Below are 21,390 nucleotides of genomic sequence, written 5' to 3' on the forward strand. Positions count from 1 at the left end.
TGGGGTGTGTGTGTGTGTGTGTGTGTGTGTGTGTGTGTGTACGCGCACGCGCACTCTTGGGTATGTTTTACTATGGATTGAACCCACATCCTTGGGCAAACTTTGACACAGAGCTCAACCCCAGCCCTCCTTTTACTTTCTACTTGAGACAGGGTCTCACTGAGTTTCCCAGGCTATTTTGAAGTCTCAGTCCCTGTCTCAGCCTCCTGAGTAGCCGGGACCACAGCTGCTGTTGTCAAAATATAAAATTCCTGAGTTAAGCATTTTTTAGATTTTTAAATATTTTTTGCATACATGTGTTTTACCTGCATGTATATCTGCATACCACATGTTTATCTCATTCCCAAAGAGGTCAGAAGAGGACACTGGATCCCCTAGAACCAGGGAATTGAACCCAGGTCCTCTGCAAGAACAGCCAGTGCTCTTAACCACAAAAGCCACCCCTCCAGGCTCCTGGCTCCTGGCTTAAACACCTTTTTATTTTATTTTTTTTTTTTTGGTTCTTTTTTTCGGAGCTGGGGACCGAACCCAGGGCATTGCGCTTCCTAGGTAAGCGCTCTACCACTGAGCCAAATCCCTAGCCCCACCTTTTCATTTTTAAGATTTATTTATTTTATTATTTTATGGATGTGAGTACACTGTCGCTGCCCTCAGACACACCAGAAGAGGGCATCAGATCCCATTACCGATGGTTGTGAGCCACCATGTGGCTGCTGGGATTTGAACTCAGGACCTCTGGAAGAGCAGTCAGTGCTCCTAACCACTGAGCCATCTCTCCAGCCCCAGCTTAAGCATCTTTAAGGGTAGTGTTCAGTGGTACCGAGTGAATCACAGAACTGTGCAGCCGTCTCTGCCTCCCCAGAACACAGGGTTGTATGAAACGGAGGTTCTGTGATGTCTATGAACTTCGTTACCTTTCCCCGCCTTCTGGACCCCCTGCGACATCATCCTACTGTCTGTGTACGTGAACTTGGCTGCCCCAAGAGGCTCGGATGCAGCGCTCGCCCTCCTGACACTGGAGTGTTTCACCGAGCATCCTGTCATCAGGGCTCTCCAAGGGGGAGTGGCACTCCATAAAGTGAACAGACCCCGTTTCACTTGTCGTTTGTCTGTCTACCATGTCCCTGATGCTTCTTTGACAGCAGCAACTCCTCAAGAAGTCTCTGTTATCTGACCTTTCGGGTCCAAGACCTGAAGAGGAATTTCTATATCATCATTCTGTTTTTAGATTTTCTGAGGAAGTGCCCTCCCCACCCCTATTTACCACAGAAGTGGGACTCACCCCACCGACAGGACACAAGGTTCTGCTTTCTCCGCGCGCCCGCCAACCCTTGTGGGTGCTGACTCTGGTTTACAACAGCCTGCAGAGCTGGGGGCTCTCCCTGAAGCCTTCCTTGGTGATGCCTGCCCTCCTGCTTGCTGGCTGTTAGCGTAGCTTTGGGGAGACATCTCATTGGGACACTTTAGAAAATCCGTATAGCCTGGATATTAATCTCTTGCTAGATGTGTGGCTTCTAGCTTTATTTTCCTTCCTACACTCCGGGGGTTTCTTTTTTCGCATTGTGTTTGATGTACAAACTTAAAAAAGAGAAACTTCGAATTCTGATTTGCCTGTTTTCCTTCTGCGGCCTGTGTCTCTCTCTGGCTCACCCACAGTGGGTGTCACTGTTGCCAGGGTGCGGGTGACTCATGCAGGGCAGGACCTGGAGGGGTACCAGACACCGAGACGGCGCTTCTCGTCCGAGATGTGGTGAGGCTACACAGCGATGCCCCATCCACGCCGATGCTGGCCAAACTGTGTGCTTCAGACATTGAGGGGCTGCCGAATAACAGTTACAATCCAGTGGAGCTTTTCGCTTAGATCTTTTTATTTCTTATATTTTTGGTTGGGAGCCTAGCCTTTAAGAGCTGAGCCACCTCTCCAGCCCTTTTTATATCTTATAATTTGACATAGCTTTACTTTTGTTTTTTGTACAGGAGTGTTCTTCCTGCAAGCACATCTATGCACCCCATGTACAGATAACACCCTCAGAGGCCAGAGGAAGGCACTGGGTCTCCTGGAACTGAAGTTAAAGATCGTCCTGCATTGCCCTGTAGGTACTGGGAATCAAACCTGGGTCCTAACCATTAAGCCATCATCTCAGTCCGGATTTAATTTATTTTTAATTAGCGGTGCTGGGAACCGAACTCGAGTCCCCAGTCAGAGCAGCAGGTGCTCTTAACCCCTGAGCTGTTTCTCCAGCTCCCCAAGAGAGGTTTTTAGACACCCACCAATATCAGCTCAGTGTCACAACCAGATTTCCAAGCATGGGGGATTATTTTCACCTATGGTGGCAAGGTCATAGGGCACCACACCATTGAGTTGTTATAAGACGTTTCATAAAGGTATTTAATAACTAGAAAAAATGTTCATAGCATACATCAAATGAACGTGATATTCAGTGCTGTCACAAGACTCCATATAGGGCTGGAGAGATGGCTCAGCGGTTAAGAGCACTTTCTGCTCTTCCAGAGGTCCTGAATTCAAATCCCAGCAACCACATGGTGGCTCACAACCATCTGTAATGGGATCCGATGCCCTCTTCTGGTGTGTCTGAAGACAGCTACAGTGTACTTATATAGAATAAATAAATTAAAAAAACCTGACTCCATATAAAATATAACCTTGCAGATTTATCCATATACATATGCCATGGATATTACGATCATGGGGGTTTCTAGATGGCACAATGAGAGTTCGCTCTCACCTTGTTCTTTACTCTTTTCAGATTTCAGATAGGCAGAGTGTATCAATTTGATTATCAAAACCACTAAGCCAATCTGCTACATTCTTATCTTTGAGGTTTGTTCTTACGTGAAGCCTGAATTTCCACTTGTATTAGAAAATAAGATAATTCAGAAAAGGAAAGGGAGCCAGGCTGGCAGTTCCAGTACCAGGGGAGCCGGGGGCAGGAGGATCAGGAGTTCAAGGTCATCTTTGGCCTCTTAGCAAGTTCAAGGTCAGCCCGGGCTACAGGACACCCTGTCTCAGATGCAGGAAGAAAAGAAGGGGAGGAGTGTAGAGACACTAGCTGTCCCCAAGGCTACCATTCTGCAGTCCCCAAGGTCGAGAGTGGCTTTGTTAACCATGCTCATGGACTAAAGATATCAAGAATGTCTCCACGTGTCGCACAGCACAGGATGGGTGGTGGCCACACGGCTCAGGAGACTCTCCACTTAGGAGAGAAGAGCCCATCCTGCCCAAACAACATGTCTGTTCTGAAAGACCCCACTTCACCCTGCACACTCAGCTGAGAAACGACCTCCAGTCACCTTGGTTACCAGTAGCCCTACCCCTTAGCCTGGCACCCACAGGCTCCGAAGCCAGCCTGACCCTTCTTCCCTTTCTCCCATATGTGTTTCCTAGGGCCATGGTTAGAAATGGCCACCAGGGCCGGCTCAGAACCACAAGAGTGAATCTTCACAGTTCCGGGGACCAGAGATGGGAGACCAAAGCGTGAGCAGCGCCCACACGGTCTACGAAAGTCTGGGGAAGGCTCCCTTCTGGGTGACGGAGGCGATCAGAATCTGTCCAGGGACAAAGCAATCCTGAAACACGTTTTGGCTGCCTTTGCACAGATGCCCACAGGTTGACGCTCAAATGTACATGGGAACACGAGGATTTGGAAGAGCTGGGGCATAACACAGAGGAGCAGGACCTTCCTAAACCCGAGAACTTACGAAGCCACAGTCACTGGGATGGCGTGGTCCTGGTGTACGGGGAACACGGAAGAATGAATGAAGCAGGGCCAAGCGTCAGACGAGAACCCTGGTGTTGGCAGTCGATGGGTTCCGAAAAGAACATCTCAATAATCCAGCAGAGGGAAGAAGACGCTTCAACAAATATCACTGGGACAGTCAGCATCCCACACAGGAGAGAAAGAAATTTGAACACATCTCACAGCGCCTACCAAGACTAGGTCAACGGCTGGGTAAAAAGGGCCCCAGCAGCCTCCTTATAAATACATAAGTAAGTCAGTAAGTAAACAAGCAAACAAACAAAGGCAGGCCTGGGAGACAAGGGATGACTCCATTTATATGAAACATCAGGACTAGCGAGTCAAGAGAGAGAAAGCAGACCTGTGGTTGCTGTGGCTTGAGGCGGCAAGGAATCCGGAAACTGGCATGGGGTCTCTCTTTGGGATGGTGGAAAGTTCTGGAATTAGACAGTGGTGAGAACTGCACAGCTTCATGGATGCATGCGTGCCATGGGAGAATTCTCACACTACATAGATGTCGTCCTGTGTGCCTCACACTGCATGGGTGTCCTGTGTGCCCCAAGAATATTCTCACACTACATGGATGTCCTGTGTGCCCCAGGAGTATTCTCGAACTACATGGGTGTCCTGTGTGTCCCGGGAGCCCTCTCACACTACATAGATGCACGTGTGCCCCGAGAGTATTCTCACACAATAAGGATTACCTCCAACAGAGGTCCCAGGACTCCGCTCTCCTCAGTTACCTAAACTAAGATAACTTCAAATTTTATTTTTATTCTACAAAACCTTCCAACAGTCTCCTTTGACCTCAGGACTGCAGGCATGAATGCCAATGTGGTCGCTTCCTATTGATAGGGGATGAGGTGGCCACAAGGAACCAGCACCCCGGGTGGGTTGTTGAGCAGCAGGAAGCAGAGGGGTCTGGGACCAGCCATTTGTGAAGAGGGGTCCTGGGGGTGGAGCAGCTGACGATCCCATGGGGATTAACAGGTGAGATCCTCAAGGCATGAGGAGGAGAAGTACTTGTCTCTTTAATTTGCCTGACTGTGGGGCATGGCCCCAAGGGAACAGAAACTTGGGTTGCTGGTGAGTCTCCCCTCCTGCTGTCTTGTATGGCTTCAAACAGCAAGCCCTTTTTACATTAAATTGCCCTCCTGTATTTGTTACCTGACTGATATTTCCAAGTAATATAGAAATTCTTTTTCTTTTCTCCTGTGGTTGAAAATTCACAAATAGAGCCACGGAGAAGGACCAGTGAATCAAAGTTGCCATGAAATCTTTCTCTTGGTAAAGTGCTGGTTTTTATCCCTGGAGTTGAGTTTTAATCCCTAGAACCCACATATAGTCAGAAACAACAGCCCATGTCTGTAATCCCAGGGTTCCTGGGGTGGGACTAGAGGCAGACCCAAGTGACTCCCTGGAAGTTCGTGGGTCAGCCTGGTGTCTGCAGTGATGAATCACCAGAGACCTGGCTCAAACTAGGCAGAAGGCAAAGAGACACCCACACATCATTGTCCTCCGACCTCACGGGTGTTCCACACCATGTGTGTGTGTGCACACTCTCACACACACACAGAAACACACACAGAAACACACACACACACACAAAGATGAAAATTCACAAAAACGTTGACAAGCAGACTCACGGCCTGGTTCATGCAACCCCAAGGGGCCCCCTTGTCAGTTTTCCGGTGACTATTCCCTTAAACCACATTTCTGTGATTAGACCCAATCGAAAGACTCTTTCCACATAGTTTGTAGACACTGTCTTGGGATTTACCTGGCCTCTGACTTTATCAGTATTGCATCCAGAGAATCAACTAGGCAGGAGTTCAAAGTATTTGGGAAAGGGCTCGGGTGTAGCTCGGTGACAGAAAATGTGCTTAGCACACGCAATGCCCCAGCCCCCGGCCTCTCCCCAAACACCTAAAGAAAACATTTTCATACATATGTACACTAAACATGTACAGATTCTTTTCCTGGTCATGGCCCCTTAAATGGCACACACAGAAGGTATTCTCAGCATCTACACTCTATAGCAACCTATGAGTCCAACTCGGATTCTGGGCAAACAATGTATTATTGTATATAAAGCCTCTGGCATTTGCAGATTTGGGGATCCCTGCCTAGGATCCTGGCCTCCATCTCCGGTGATACTGAAAGGTGACAGGGAAGGGACTTCATTAAGTGGACCCATCGGTGGATCAGCTATCTCTCTGCACCAACAAGGAAGGAGTGAAGACAGGCCACACACAGGAAACAAGATTACCTGTCGAGAGTAGGAAGGTGTTGGGTGGTCAGGTGGAGCATTCAGGAGATAGGGGTGTGACAGGTTTTATCCTGGAGGTGGGGGTATAGGGGAAACCCTGGCTGCTTTGAGGAGGAGTGTGGAAGGCACAAAGCTACATAGTTGGGGGCAGAAGATGACACATGGGGTCAATGAGTGCACCAGAGAGGCTGTGTGTGTGTGTGTGTGTGTGTGTGTGTGTGTGATGTGAATGTGTATGTAGTTTCTGTGTATATGTAGTATGTGTGTGTTTGGTGTGGGTAGTGTTTGTATGTAGTATGTATTTGTATGTGGTTTGTATAGTATACATACTGTTCATATGGGGTATACGCATGTGGTGTGTGTAGTGTACGTCTGTAGTTTATGTAGTGTGAGGTTCATGTAGTTTGTGTAGTATGTGTAGGTATGTGTAGTGTGTGTGTAGTTTCTGCATCTGTGTAGTATGTACAGTGTGTGTGTAGCGTCTCTGTGTATGTGAGTGTGTGTGTAGTGTCTATGTGTGAATGTATGTACGTAGTGTCTCTCTATGTGTGAGTATGTATGTATGTGTGTGTTGTATAGGTAGGGCAGCCATATCTGTCTTTCGAGCCTGACTATACCTGATTCAGACTCAGTGCCCCACACTTGCGAAGCAGCACTTTGCTGATAGAAAGCTCTGAGAAGTGTCACCTGAGGGAATGGGGTGGGAGCTGGGGCCAGCCGGCGCACATGGCTGCCAGTTGCCGGGCACTGGGCACAGACAAGTGTCCCCTGGAGGAAAGCAGATGGGTAGAGTAATAGTGTGTGCGGCTGGAGCGTGGAGCACTGGCCTCCAAGCCCTAATGAGTTTGACGCCTGTGCCCCATAGAATAAAAACATAGACCCTGCCTCTGCCCGTCCCCCTCCGATATCCACACATACAGGCACACACTGTCAACAACCACACAGAGACCAGTGTGGGGTGGTTCATCCCTCCGTCAACTTTAGGATTTAGGGTCACACTTTTGGGTGTGCCCACATGGGTATTTTCATAGGGGTTTAAGCAAAGAAGGAAGATTCACCTGAGGGCTGGCGTCTGAGTGTGGGATGATGGACCATGCCAGGAAACTCGGTAGACTAAGCAGGTTCAAACCTGGGCACCCACCTGAGACCGTGGGTGGCTCCCTGCTCCCTGCCGGAGTCCTGGCCTGGAACACGTGCCACACTTCCCACATAAGGAAACATGACCTGTGGTCCTGTAGGCCCAGAACAGAGTTCTTCATGCTAATGAGGTACCTAGAGGCCCTGAGGGTTTAGCCACTCAGCTTCCCTTCCCAGACATTCCTCTCTACAAAAGACATTTAATCTCTGTTCCACCCTGAGGAGGTGGTATGCTCCCATTTTCCACAATGATCAATCAGTAAACAGTTTGGAACTAAGGACTGTCTCTCTTAACAAGAGCCACGGTGGGGAGCACAGAGAAGGCCTTCGCCTACAGAGCCGAAGTCTCTCATAGAAGGCCTCTCTGTGCTCCCCGACAACCGCCACCAAGCTAACGACAATCGCCAATGGGGAACACCGTCCCACATCTGAGAGTGACAGGAAATGAGGACAGTCCCAGACAGGTACAATAAAGCTGGGATGGGGTTGGCGGGGGGGGGGGGGGGGGGCGGGGGTTGCCCCCCCCCCCCGACAGAGACGCAGGGAAACTCAGCAAGTTTACATCCAGCAGAAACCAGCGGACAGGTTAGGGGAGCAGTCTCAGGCTAGTCCTCGGGGAAGGAGAAAACCGTGGTTGACATTTTCCACACACAGTCAACATCCCGACTTGGACCAGGGGAAACTGTTGCTGTTCTGAGACACCAGGGTCCTGACATGCTTGTGCCAACAATACACGCTCGAGACTTAAACCTGCCCCACACCCCGCATCCCTCCCCACACCCCTGCCTTCTTCTCTGTCTGTTTCCTGACCGCGAACACAGCGTGAGCAGTCAGCCTCACGCTCCACTGCCATGACTTCCCGGCTGTGATGGACTGTCCCTGCAAACACACCCTTCTCCTCTTAAGTGATTCTGTCAGATGCTTATTCACAGAGATGGGAGGAGTAATTACCGCGGTTTACCTACACCAACATCGCTCAGTCTCAAAAGGGAGAAAGTTCCTAGGCTTGGCGGTGACATGGACGCACCACACGGTCAACGACGCCAGACCCGGCATGATGATAACGACACACAAACACTACACACATGACAAACACACACGTACACACCACAGTCCCACTGACGGGAAGCCCCTAGAGAGAGAGAGAAAACAGAGTCGGGGGCTGCCAGGGCCTGGGCCAGGGAGGATGGGTGATTGTTCAGTGGGGTTGAGTTTCAGTTTGGGAAGATAATGCTCTAGGGATAGCAGTGGAGCTGGCTGTAAAGAACGGAGGTGGCGTGGGGGTTGGGGATTTAGCTCAGTGGTAGAGTGCTTGCCTAGGAAGCACAAGGCCCTGGGTTCGGTCCCCAGCTCCGAAAAAAAAGAACCAAAAAAAAAAAAAAAAAAAAAAAAGAACGGCGGTGTGGGTCTGTTACTCAGGCAATACAGATTGCTGCTTGCGTTAGCGGGAAGATGACAGTAAGTTTACGGCACACCTTCAGAATCGCTCCAGGCTGTGGGAGGAAGGCTGGTGACCTCCTCTTCCGTGAGCCTTTGAAGCTCTCTTCCTATCAAATTCCCGGTTCGGCCTGGACGGGAAAACCTGCACATACTGGGGGCACCGCCCAAGGCACCCACGTTTTGGGCATAGGAAGCTCATGGGAGAAGCTGGTCTGCTCTGCCCCTGGGGCCCTGTGCATTCCCCACCAACAGCGGGAGAGAGAAGAGCTAGCTACTGGCTTCACTACCCAGAAGGCCCCACACACCCGGAAAACTCAGCCTCCACCAGGATCCTGAGCTCTTGGTGGGATCTCCCTGGGCTGCGTGCATGAGCTCCCGGTGGTGGAGCTCTGGGCTGCCGTGTCCTCTCTAGAAGCCCTATCTTCCAAGTGGCCTATGAAAGGGGCACCCGACCCAACCAGGTGTTCTTTAAGCCCCGTGAGGAGCCTCTGATGGATGAGACAAAAGGATCGCTTAAAAGAGCGAGAGCGGAAGCAACTGGAATGTTCTCTGAAGTTGCAGCCCCTGATTTCAAAGGATCAATGGAAGACATTGATGGGGAGCGGAGGGGCCAGAGGGAGGGTGAGTCCACCAGGAAGTATGGAAGACAAAGGCTTCCTTTTCAGCCTGATATGTAACTGACTGTTCCTGGCACGAGGCCCCCCAGTGTCCCTAAACCTGTCCCAAGCTACCCAGGAGCTCCCACTGCAACCCTGGGCACAGACACAGTTGCCGCCACACCGAGTCTACTCTCGGGGACCACAGGTTCAGCATGGGGCTGTCAGGAACTGAGTGGAGACCTGGAGGGACTTCTGGGATTCAGAGTGGCTGAGCCAGTGGCTACTTGGCTCCCAGAATGGCCTTTTTACAACCTTTCCCAAGATGACAGCCAGACAAAAGCATGGAGGGCCAGTGTGTAGTGCCAGCACATGGCCGACCCACCCTGGCAGCCCTCAGCGTTGACCTTACTCTCACACAATAGCGTTTTCTCAGGCTTGTCCCACTCCTGCATCGGATGGGGAAACTGAGGCTCTGGCTCCCACCTTGTGATGGTGGAGGAGCTTCCTTTGGTGGTGTCTCATGGTGCAGCCATGCAGGGAGCGGAGGAAAACATTAGGAAGAAGAGCCCGGAAGACAAAAGGAGGCAGGGAGGTGGGCTCACAGCAACGAGGAATGCGGGCAGCTTAGTCGCCGCCCCCCCCCCCCCCAGATGGGCAATGGCGTCTTGGCAAGTTTTATGTTGGCCAGATCCAATCTAATTATTTGGGAAGAGGGAACCTCACGGGTGAAAACTCCCCCTCCAGACTGGCTTGTGAGCAGACCTGCATGAGGCGTTCTCTTGATTAATGGTTGCCGTGGAAGGGCTCAGCCCGCTGTGGCCTGGGCCACCCCTGGGCGGGTGGGTTGCATAGTGTTGAGTGTGCCACGGGGAGCCAATCGGTAGCAGCACTCCTCCATGGCTCCTGCTTTAGTTCCCACCTCCTTGAGCTCCTGTCCTGACTTCCCTCTGGGACGGACAGTGCTGTGAAAGAAGCCAGGAGAACCCTCTCTGCTCCCAGCTGCTCTTGGCTATGGTGTTTATCACAGAGATAGAAGCCCTGAGGAGAGCAAGCAGCCTCGTGTGCTCACCGTCTTCCTGATGGTCATGAGTTTCCATCTCATGGAAACACCAGCTTAGAAACGTCTAATGGAGACTGTACAGACTGAGGCTAGATGGAACGGCACCCCAGAGTCAAACTTGGGGACCCACTGGACCACAGATCGCCTCTCCAAAGGTAAGCCAGTGAGGCGGGGAGATGGTTGGAGTTTTACTTAATCCCTTCCTTTGGCATTCTAACCCATCAGCTGATGGCCCAGCTGCCGAGAAAGAGAGACAAAAGCCAGAGGGTCCCCAGAAGAAGGGAAAAAGAAAACCCAGTATTCAATCCAAGAGTGCTTTTTTAAAGTAATTATGTTAACTTTTATGTATATGTGTGTGGATAACCTCTGAGTTTCATACATAACACCACATGTGCTCCTGGTGCCGACGGAGGCCAGAGCAGGAAGTCAGAGCCCCTGGAACTGGAGCTATGGACAGTTGTGAGCCGCCACTCGGGTGCTGGGAATAGAATTCGGTTCTCTCAAGATGACTTAACCTTTGAGCCATCTTGCCAGGCCATACCCACTTTTTAAGACAGGGGTCTAATATAGCTCAGGCTGGCCTTGAACTTGTGGTGTTCCCACCTCTGCCTCCTGACCACTGGGACTAAGGACGTGTTCCACCATGCTCAGCAGCCCTGGTGTTTTCGCTGCTGACAAATTCACTCTCGAAGATCCACCTGCTGGAGTCTTCTGCCCCTCCCCGCAGCTCTTACTTCTTCCCAACGTGCACAGCCTGGCCTCAACACGTCCCATACTACAAACTTCTCTGACGTTCGGCCTGCACTTTTGACTTCTGTGACACCTTCTTTACCAGGGGAAGGCACCAAGCCCTGGGTCCTGGGAGACAGTCCCTAGTGTGTTCCATGGACAGGCATCAACCAGAAGAGGCTGGGATGGGTGGAGCTGGTTAGGATGCCTTGAGCTGACATTGAGCCTTCAACCTTGGAGGGGTGGGGGGTCCGTCCCCTGGAAAGGAGGCTTCTCACTCTAACTTTGACACCTTCCTAGCACCTCTGCCATCTACTGAGGGGTCCTGCTCCCCCCAGGCCAGGATGGCATCTTCAACATCAAAGCCTGGCACAGGGGCGGGGGACACAGAGAGAAGGGTTGATCTTTTAGTGACATGGGGATGGGGTGGCAAGTTTGACAGCTCTATGGCCCTGTTAGGCTCTAGGCTCTAGGCTCTAACGGTCTCTAAAACGCACACAAAGCTAAGCTAAGCTAACCGTTCCGAAGGACTGTCAGCCATAATTAACATCACACACGTGTGCAGTCACACACACACACAGAGAGAAAGAGAGAGAGAGAGAGAGAGAGAGAGAGAGAGAGAGAGAGAGAGCGAGCGCGCGCACTGGATCAATCCATCCACCCAGGCAGGGCCCTGCAGCTTTTTGCTGACCAGTCCCTCACTCTGGAGGCTCCTGAGCGCTCAGCCAGCCATGCCCAGGAGAACAATTAATGCAGCTCCCAGGACGGCAGGTCAGAGCAGCGAACGTCTGCTGCCATGTGGGTTTCATGCATCCCGGGGCCTCCGTGCTAGGAAGTCCCAAGGGAGCCCTGTGCCACTCGGCTTGCGATGTCATTTCTGACAAGTGGAGACAGGGAGCAATCTTCGGGAGGCTGGCCTGATTCTGCCATTTCAGCCCTTAGACCCTTCCCCGGTCCAGCCTAGAGAGCCAACCTGGCTATCCCAGACGGCAGGCGGCGGGGGGTTGGGGGTGTTCAGGGTGGAAATAAATCATGGCTCCTTACAGGATGTCGCACTCTGGGAATGAGGCTGCCGCTCCGCCGCCAGCAGAACACCATCCTGGCTCCGGCGATTACCGTGACACCACGTGGGTGCACGCAGGGCTAATTATGAAAGGTGTAAATCACAGACAGGGAGAGACAGGCACATCACTCAGGTTTATTACCCACACCGTTTAGGAAAAGATAACCAGGCCTGCCTGCCTTCTCCTTGCCAGCCCCCGCTGTCGGGTGGGTGAGTGAATGGAGGGAGGGCTGTGCCTTCGTCTGCAGTGGAGGGGAGAGAAAAACGCCGGTCTCTCGGGTGCCATTTTTATTTAAATCTTTCCATAGTCCGGTTGAGTGACCTCGCCCCTTTCCCAGGAAAATTAAGAAACATTTCGCTCAACGTATCCAGTGTACCTCTGGTCTGTGTGTCGCACGTGTCACCGCAGGTCCCGTCACCCGTAGGAGACGCTGTCATCGCTATTAACCGGTGTCATTCATTACCGGCCGGAGACCAGTGCGGCAGGAGTCATTTGCTTTTCCTTTTCCCTTAAGGCATTTGCAAATATGCTCCGAGGGTAAGAGACGCCAGTGCGTCTAATAAATAAAGCAAAATAATTAATAGCCCACTTGGTCTGGAGACTGTCCCCACCGCTCCTGCGCTGGGTGGTTGGAATATGCTGACTTGCAGACAACATGGCAGCAGCACCCTGAGCTCAAAACCAGTGAAAACCAGGCTGGTGAGTCTGTGCGTGAAGGTGCTCACCACCCAGCCCAATACCTGCGCTCTGACGCCAGAGCCCACACGGTAGAAGGCAAGAACCGACTCCCTGCATCTGTCCTCTGACCTCTGTGTGTCTGTGTGTCTGTGTGTCTGCCACATGTACACCCCCTACCCCACACAAACTAAAAACGCCCCATTTTACAGCAATTAACAACGGGCAAGCATTTATCTCAGAACCAACGTGCTCTCGTGAGCTGCGTGTGCACAGCCCAGGTGTTCACACCGAGACCAAGGACATTTTACGTAACATGGGGTGGGGGGGAGGCACATTTTCTAGTGAGTCAGTGCTTGAGTAAGCGGAGGATGAAGCAGCCCTGGTGACACCAGGTGCTGACCAGCCACTGAACGTCAAGAACACAGGAGGATGCTGGGAGACTGCGTGCTCTGAGTTAGTGGCACCCTCAGGTCACTATCATGATGCCTTGCATCTGTCAAGGCTTGGCTGGCACATGACACATGCCAGGGGCGAGGGGAGGAGGAGGGGGCAGGACAGAAAGAAGACTGATATTCCACATGAGCCACCGCATGATGTCCCTTAATTCTTGCAGGGCCTCAAACTCGGCAATTACCCAGAGGCCCAGGGCTCCCTGACAACATCAGGAATAGTAGGCCCTGGATGATGGTTAGTCCCAAATCACAGTCTCACTCAGAAGAAGAGGACCCTAGTCCTGTCTTCACACACAGCAAGGGGCCCACCAAGGCTGGTATACCTAGCGGCAGTAAAGCCCACCACATCCCACCAGGGAAGGCCAGGGTTATGAATGGCTCACAGGTCACTGTGTTCTGCCTACCTGCCCTGCACGGGGCTCCTGTGTCTCCCCAGACCTGGGCCACATAGTTGAGAGAGTGAGTTCCCCGTGTCAGTGACTTCGGCCTCGAGGCTCCTGGGGAATCTCTACAGCCTCTTGGGGTTCTGCTGCTTCGCAGAAACGACTAATCACCACCCAGGCTGGTAGTTCCCCAACTTTTTGTGACGTTCCCCTAGGCAATTTAAAAATGGAATGAATACTAATAATAATTTGACTAAATTTAGGTGTTCCCCTTAGGCACTGATTAAATTTCATGAACTCTTTTTCAGGTGTTCAGCCCAAATTCCGCCCCACCCCCTCATCCACAGCCAGACTTCCTAACGATCCTGCAGGGTGGGCAGAGCCCTCCTTCCCAGAAGGCAGCGGGAAGAGGGTCTCAGGGAAAAGCCCATTCTGAGTGTAAGATACACGTGACTGAGGGCTGGCGACCGAGGTTTGTTCAAATAAAGAGCTCGTGGTCCTAGAACCTGCAGGTGCTCAAGGACCTAAAGATCACCAGACTGAACTCATCTGTCCAAATGAGGGGAAGAACTAGGGTGGACTCCTTCTCAGAGGAAGAAAGCGAGACTAGAAACCAGAACCTTCGGGGCTCTGAGACACTCCTTGGCTAGTTTGGGTTTGCCAGAATCACCTCCAGGGTCTTCCAGGGCTCAGACAGCAAGGTCTCGCTGGCTCATCTCAACATAACTTGTCTCTCCAACGACACCCCTGCTAGGACTCAAATGGACCCTGAGAGTTGACCTTGAATAAATGTAGGGGCTGCCACATCCATCCCTGAAGTGCCAGCAGTCTCCCCAGGTTCCTCTGTCTTCCAGATGGGTCATCAGCTGTTTGTTTCTGTCCCTTCTTTCTTCCTTCCCTCCACCCCACCCCTTTCTTATGCAGTACTGGAGATGGAGCCAGGGCGTTACCAGATGCCTTAGAGCTTCTATTGCTGTGATAAAACACTAAGGTCAAAAGCAGCTTATGAAAGGAAGAAGGTTCACACCGACTTGCAGGGACACCTACAGGCTCACACCGAAAACCACATGGACAGCTGCAGGTTCACACTGACCCACAAGCAGGAGGCAGAGGGCACGTGGGGAATGGTGGCAGCCTTGAAACCTCAAATCCTGCCCTCGTTGACACTCCTCCTTGCAACAAGGCCACACCTTCAAATCCTTCCCAAACAGTTCCATCAACTGGGGTCCAGGCATTCACCCGTTGGAACCTATGTGGGCCACTCTCAAACTACCACCCCAGGCAAGTCCTCAACTTCTGGGCTATCCTCCTAGCCCCCTACCTCCACTTCCTTTTTTTTTTTTTTTGGTTCTTTTTTTCGGAGCTGGGGACCGAACCCAGGGCCTTGTGCTTCCTAGGTAAGCGCTCTACCACTGAGCTAAATCCCCAACCCCTCCACTTCCTTTTAAAGGTTATTTTTGGGGTTGGGGATTTAGCTCAGCGGTAGAGCGCTTGCCTAGGAAGCACAAGGCCCTGGGTTCAGTCCCCAGCTCCGAAAAAAAAAATGGCTGACCCCTAACACTATGTATAAAAATACAAAATGTAAAGGTTATTTTTATTTTAAAAGTTCTGATGTCTCAGTACGTTTTCTGGGCTAGCCTCAAACTCCCCATGTAACTTAGGATTCAAACCTGCAGTCTTCCTGCTATACCTCCCAAGAAGCTCAGATCATACGAGTGTCACTGTGCCCAGTTCAAGCCCTTTTCAAGTCCACTCACACACTTGAACGGGCAAGTTGAATTTTTTATAGACCATATACGCATGAAGGACATGAGAAGAGACCCCACTCAGGAATCTTTTCTCCCTCCTCCTGTCTTCCCCCACCATCATCTCAACATCCCCTGGGCTGGTGTCAGGACTGACACAGTCTCTAGGCACTGGGACACTGCCTGGCTTGGCTCGGAGCATTTAGAAGCAACCAAGAAAGGGACCGCCCTAATAGAACATTCTTAGAGAAAAACGGCTGTGTGACAGCCAGGATGGTTCCCAGAAAGCTGGCTCATGGGCCATTCCACTCAGAGCGTCCCTGGAGTGCACACAGAGAAGCAGCTCTGTGCCAGGGTTAGCACTGGGTGCCAGGGCAAGGTTAGCACGTCTTTCTTGCACACAAATGTCCCCAAGGAAGACACCAATTGAGAAGCAAAGGGGCCATACAGAGCCATCGGTGGTAAAGAAATGCAAAAGAACCCAGGGTACCACGTGTCACTTCCACACTGGAGGGACGGAGGCAGGAGATTTGTGAGTTTGAGAGTATGAGCTGTAGCAAGACCGGTTCAAAAGCAGATGAGGACGCATGGATAACTTCCACCCGCTATCTTAGCAAGGGTAAGCAACAGCAAATGCTGAGCGTCTACCAACAAATGGGGGTTCCTGGCCCTGAGAGACATGCTGCAGCCACACCTCCAAGGGTCATCCTTCTCAGCTCTAACAGGCTCTCTACGCTCAGTCACCTAGACAGACACTTGAGAGTGTAGGGCCCAGAGCTCACTGACTCCTGTCTTTTCATCACTAGGTTTGGCCCAATTGGGCCTCACCCTTGTAACACATCTCCAGCAGCAGGAGGCATGTGACTCTGCGGGACATACAAGCCTAACACACATGCTTGAACGCACACACATGTAAGACAGCATCTCACGGTATCACCATGGGATTGCCTCAGCCAGCATATCCAGGATGCTGCCTCTACAGCAGACGGTGCCCCCCAAGACACTTTCCCGTAGCACAGATGCCTGGGGTGTGTGGTCGTGGCTGCATGAAGACAGACAGACAGACAGACAGTCAGTCAGTCAGGTAGACAGACAGGCAGACAGACAGCTAGTCAGTCAGTCGGGTAGACAGACAGAGAGGCTAACAGAAAGACAGACAGACAGACAGTCAGGTAGACAGACAGAGAGACAGACAGACCCTGTGTGTGCACAGGAGCTTGTGTGTGCCTCTGTGTGAAGTTATCTATCAAAGCTTTGAATACGTTCACAGGCTGTGCGCGTGTGGGTGTGCGGCTGTCATATCATCGCGCACATCTGCGCTTCTCCACATCCAGAGCTCAAACTGCTTAGTTACCTGGCAACCGTCTCAGGCTGGAAGTGCCCTGCCCTGGCCTGCGTCTCTGGAAACCACCAGAGGAAGAATCTTACCTGTGGGCAAGCTTCAACACAGACATGGCTATTAAAGACAAGCAAAGAACTGAAAGCAACCGGGTGCCCACAGAAGGGGTGTGGTCAAGTGGAACACCACACGGCAAGATGTTCTGCAGACCCGAGAAAAGATAGCGAGGGAGGAGGCAAATGGCATGGGGGGGAGGGGTACAGTCACTATAAATAAAACACTGGGCATGCTCATGGGGCTGGGGCGTTGTGGGATCCAGGTGCCATGGGCCCAGACACAGAGGGACTGTTCATGTCCTTGTGCAACAAACACCTGTGTAAAAATTATCACAGAGGGCTGGAGAGATGGCTCAGCGGTTAAGAGCACTAACTGCTCTTCCACAGGTCCTGAGTTCAATTCCCCAGCCCCCACATGGTGGCTCACAGCCATCGGTAATGGGATCCAATGCCCTTTTCTGTGTCTGAAGACAGCTGCAGTGTACTTGTATAAATAAAAATAAATAAATCTTAAAAAAAAATAAGTATCACAGTGTACAACACACACACACACACACACACACACACACACACACACACACACACACGGGCTGGGGAGGTGGCTCAGTTAGCACCTGAGCAGGAGATTCTGCACTTTGACCCCTGGCCCCCATGTAAAACGACAGGACGTTTATCACAAAGGCACAGAAGGGTCCTGGGGCTGACCGTGAACTCCAGGTTCAGTGGGAGACCCCGTCTTTACAAATAAGATGGAGACACGGGAGTTGCTAAATCAATAAAATGCTGGGAGAGCAGCAGAGCCGGAGTTTTGAGCCTCCGAGTCCAGGGAAAAGGCACGGCGGACACGGCCGCACGCGCTCCAGCCTTGAGTAGTCGTGGAGACAGGACGATCCCTGAGCACACTGGCAGCTTAGCCAAACTGTCAAGCTTCACGTTCAGTGAGAGACCTTGTCTCATAGTGTGCAGAGCATACAAAGACAGAGGTATGGACCTCTGGCCTCACACACACTTGCGTGTACATGTCTGTGCACACGCAAGTACATATAGACTCATATACTGCATACCACATACACATCTATACACATACCACACAGAGCACATGCAATACATACATATACGTATATTATCTAACACACACACACACACACACACACACACACACACACACTCAAGCCATCAACCCACAACCGTATGAAAGCCCAACCAATATCATGTAGCATGTAGCCTGGCCCTGACCTCTGGTCCCCATGTGTACTGGGACTGCCGGTATGCACCACCTCACCTGGTCTGTTTTTTGTACTGTTGGGGCTGGAACCGGGGTCTGCACACACGGTAGGCAAGCTCTCTACTCACTGAACAGCTCTCCTGGCCCTACCACCTTATTTTTAACAAAGTAAAATCAGGCTCAATAGCCCAATATGCCCCACCAGCTGCCCAACCTGGCTTCCTCTAGACCTTCAGTACATTCTGGCTTCAGATGCTGAGCAAAGCATTGTGGCAGTGACATGGTATTTCCTTTGGGTCACCCTAACAAAAGACAACAGCCCAAGTATCAGGATGCCTCTGAAGGCCCTTTCTGCTACCTCAGCTTCCTGGTGCTTACAGGCAATTCTCAGGTGCTCTTTAGCTTCCAGGGCAGGGCCCCCATTTTCAAGCCTCCCTAAGTCTGCGTGCCTGTTTGCATCCTGTGAGCATAAACTCTGGGCCCAGGTCCACTTCCGTCCAGGATGACCTCATCTTCCCACTGCTTTGACCAGATCAGCAAAGCTCCTATTTCAAAAGGTGGTCACACTCAGAGGTTCTGGGTGCCTGTGCATTTGGGAGGGGTGCTATCCCACCCACTATAAACACAGTTCCCAGGAAGGAAAGGCATAGTTGATGTCTCCACCCTGGTTCCAGGAAGCGACGGGGACAGTTCCTAGTGCCGTAGATCAGTCTGTCTCGTGTGACAGGTGCGTACCTTCCCTTCTCCCTGCTGAGGAACACCCACCCCAGCCTTGGGAGCAAGCTCTGGCTATGATGCCAGCAGACCAGTGTTGACTGCTTTGCGGAAGCCATCTTTCCATTGACCTCCATTCCCCCCTCAAACATGCTTTTCTGCTGTAAACTGTGCTAAATGCTATTTAGTATCTAATTAACTTTCCTGTGAAGACCTCTCTAATTGCATGCTCTCCCCGGCTCTGCCTGGGTCCTGGGGGACCCTGAGCTGTCCGGGGGCATTTGTTCTGCCTGCTCCCACCTTCCCCGTGCAACTTCCAGTCTGACAACAAACTGTCAATCAAGGCTGCTGAGGTCAAGGGGGACCAAATTAGGTGCCCTCCACCACTGCCAAACTTGCTTGTCAAAGCTTAATTTAAATAAGAAAGCAAAAAGGTTACCAAAAAAAATAATTTTCCCCAGTGAAACTCTTTGCAGGCAGCGGCAGGACAGGTTCCCTTGCTCCCTGGAACTGCTGAATTCTCTGAAACATTCAGCCGAATCCGCTTCTATTTCGACTGTGCCGGAGCCTGCCATCCGTCACAGAGAAAGATAATCAGAGGATAAAAAGCTTTGATTAGCCCTCGCATACATCACTGCTGTGCCAATTAGGGTGCAGTCCCCGTGCACGGGAGGCAGGATGTGGCCAAGGTAGGTGCTGTCTACTCCAGATCCCCCTAGCTCAGAGCCAAGAACCTGGGCTTTGTTCACGGTTCCCAGATTTTATTTCTAGGGTATTCAGACGTAATGGTCTTCATAGCAAGTCAATACTTGCTCCATCAACGCCGGCCAGTCTAGGATCATTGCTGAGACAGAAACCCAACAGGAGCAGAGGCACTGGAGCAAAGTTCTCAGCCCTCATAATCAGTGCCACCATGCCGGTTGCACCCCCACCCCCAACCCCAGGTCCTCTGCAGAGAAACAATGTAACCTCACCTTCCTGCCCCAGGATCCTTCAATAGAGGAAGCAAACCTCCATTTTGCCAAAGTTGCCGTCAGCCTCGCTTTTGAAAGATGAATAGCAAGGGTGTGTCCACCCTTGTGGTAACCAGGGTCCATGTACCTGACCCCGTAGACAAAGGCAGAGCCGCCATGGTGGGAGCAAGGCTTCCACCTCGGAGAGTATGCTGGTGTGTTCCCTGTTCTCAGAGAGGGTTCAGCAAGCCTCACTGTCTTGGAAGGTATAGTTACCTGGCAGGGCTCCCTGCTGCTAGGAGGTGGTGGTGGGAGAATGAGAGAGGCATAGTATATCATACCAGTGAGAGGGGCTAGACTTTGAGGTTTCTTCTCTGGTATTGACCAACTGGTCTCTCTTCCCAAGGTGGCTACTGAGGTGACCCAGGATGCACTATGTTTTCACAAAAAGGTCCCAAACTTGGGATGCCAAGAGATCAAGAGTTGGTAGGAAGTGAGACTTGCCCAGAGGAGTTGCCTCCTGAAGAATTGGTGGCTGGCCAGGGCCATCTTCCTGGCCAGGATCCCAACCTCGGCTACTGGGAAGATTCATTCAAGGATGCAGAGATGGGAAGCAGGGGATGAGAAGGACTTTAAGGATGATTTTTTTCTTTGCTTCAGTTTGGTTGTTTGAGACCCGATCTCACATAGTCCAGGCTAGCTTCAAAGACACTATGTAGCCAGGGACAATCTTGAACTCCTGATCTTCCCCCTCCTGAGTGCCAGAATACAGGTGTGCAAACCCACACTAGGTTTTCTATAGCTTGAAGGATGAAACCCAGAACTTCCTGAATGCTTGGTTAGAAAGTTACCAACTCGGCCACACCCCCAATCCAAGCATGACTCTTTTAAACACAAAATAGAAATGACTAGGTATTTCTCAAGCAGAACCCGACTCTTGAGGGCAAAGGCTGTAGGAGCGGGGCCTGTCCTTTCAGCTCTATGGCCACAGCCTGGCTCTAGGAGCAGGAGTCTGAGAGCTTCCTAGGGCCACCACCCAGGGGGAAAGAACCCAAGCTCAGGCCAGTTAGGTTTCCGCAGGGCTCAGGCTCCTGGATACACAGTTGCAGACCCGAAGGTTGGTACAGGGCATTCGCCATTCATAGAGCATTACACAGACAACTTTGTTTGCTCTACGGGGAGGAGCACGGGGTGGCTCAGTGGCTTGGCAGCCCCGAGGCAGTAGGACTTCCCGCCCGTGGGAGACCAGGAGGGGAGAATCTCAAATCTGGAAGAACTAGATTTCCCGGCAACCACGAGCAAGGGTTAGGAAAAAAATAATCAAACACAACACTGTGTCCGCGGTGTGGTATGTGAGTACATGTGTGTGTACATGTGTATATGCCTTCCTGTGTGTGTGTGTGTGCGTGTGCGTGTGCGTGTGCGTGTGCGTGCATGGTAGTCAGAGGTCGACATAAGGCTTCCGTCTCACTTTCTCTTCACCTTATTCTTTTATGGCTAACTTAAAGGTTTTTGTTTTCTTTTTAACTGTGTGGATGTATCCGTGCTGGGTGTATGCACATGACTGCATGTGCCCTTGGAGACCAGCAGAGGGTTTCGGCTCCCCAGGAGATGGAGTTACAGGCAGTTTCAAGCCGCCCAATCTTGGTGCTGGGGATTCCTCTGCAAAAACAGTAAGTGCTCTTCACCACTGAGCTGTCTCTCAGCACAATTCACCTTGTTTATTTGTTTGTTTGTTTAAGACAGAGTTTCTCACTGAACCTGGAACTTGCCCATTCAGTTAGACTCG

At 51.4% G+C, this 21,390-nt stretch overlaps 1 protein-coding gene and 1 long non-coding RNA gene across 4 annotated transcripts in view; one reads left to right on the forward strand and one right to left on the reverse strand.

Moving 5' to 3' along the window:
• Tbc1d16 (TBC1 domain family, member 16) overlaps positions 1-21,390 on the reverse strand; it is an 85,584-nt gene that overhangs the window by 22,436 nt on the left and 41,758 nt on the right.
• LOC148003207 (uncharacterized) lies at positions 1,069-5,014 on the forward strand. The gene is made up of 3 exons (XR_015632325.1): positions 1,069-1,397; positions 1,978-2,093; positions 3,407-5,014. It is a non-coding gene; the product is annotated as an uncharacterized LOC148003207 (long non-coding RNA).

This window comes from Rattus norvegicus, chromosome 10 (genome assembly GCF_021556685.1).
Source record: "Rattus norvegicus strain SHRSP/BbbUtx chromosome 10, alternate assembly SHRSP_T2T, whole genome shotgun sequence".
Lineage (NCBI taxonomy): Eukaryota > Metazoa > Chordata > Mammalia > Rodentia > Muridae > Rattus > Rattus norvegicus.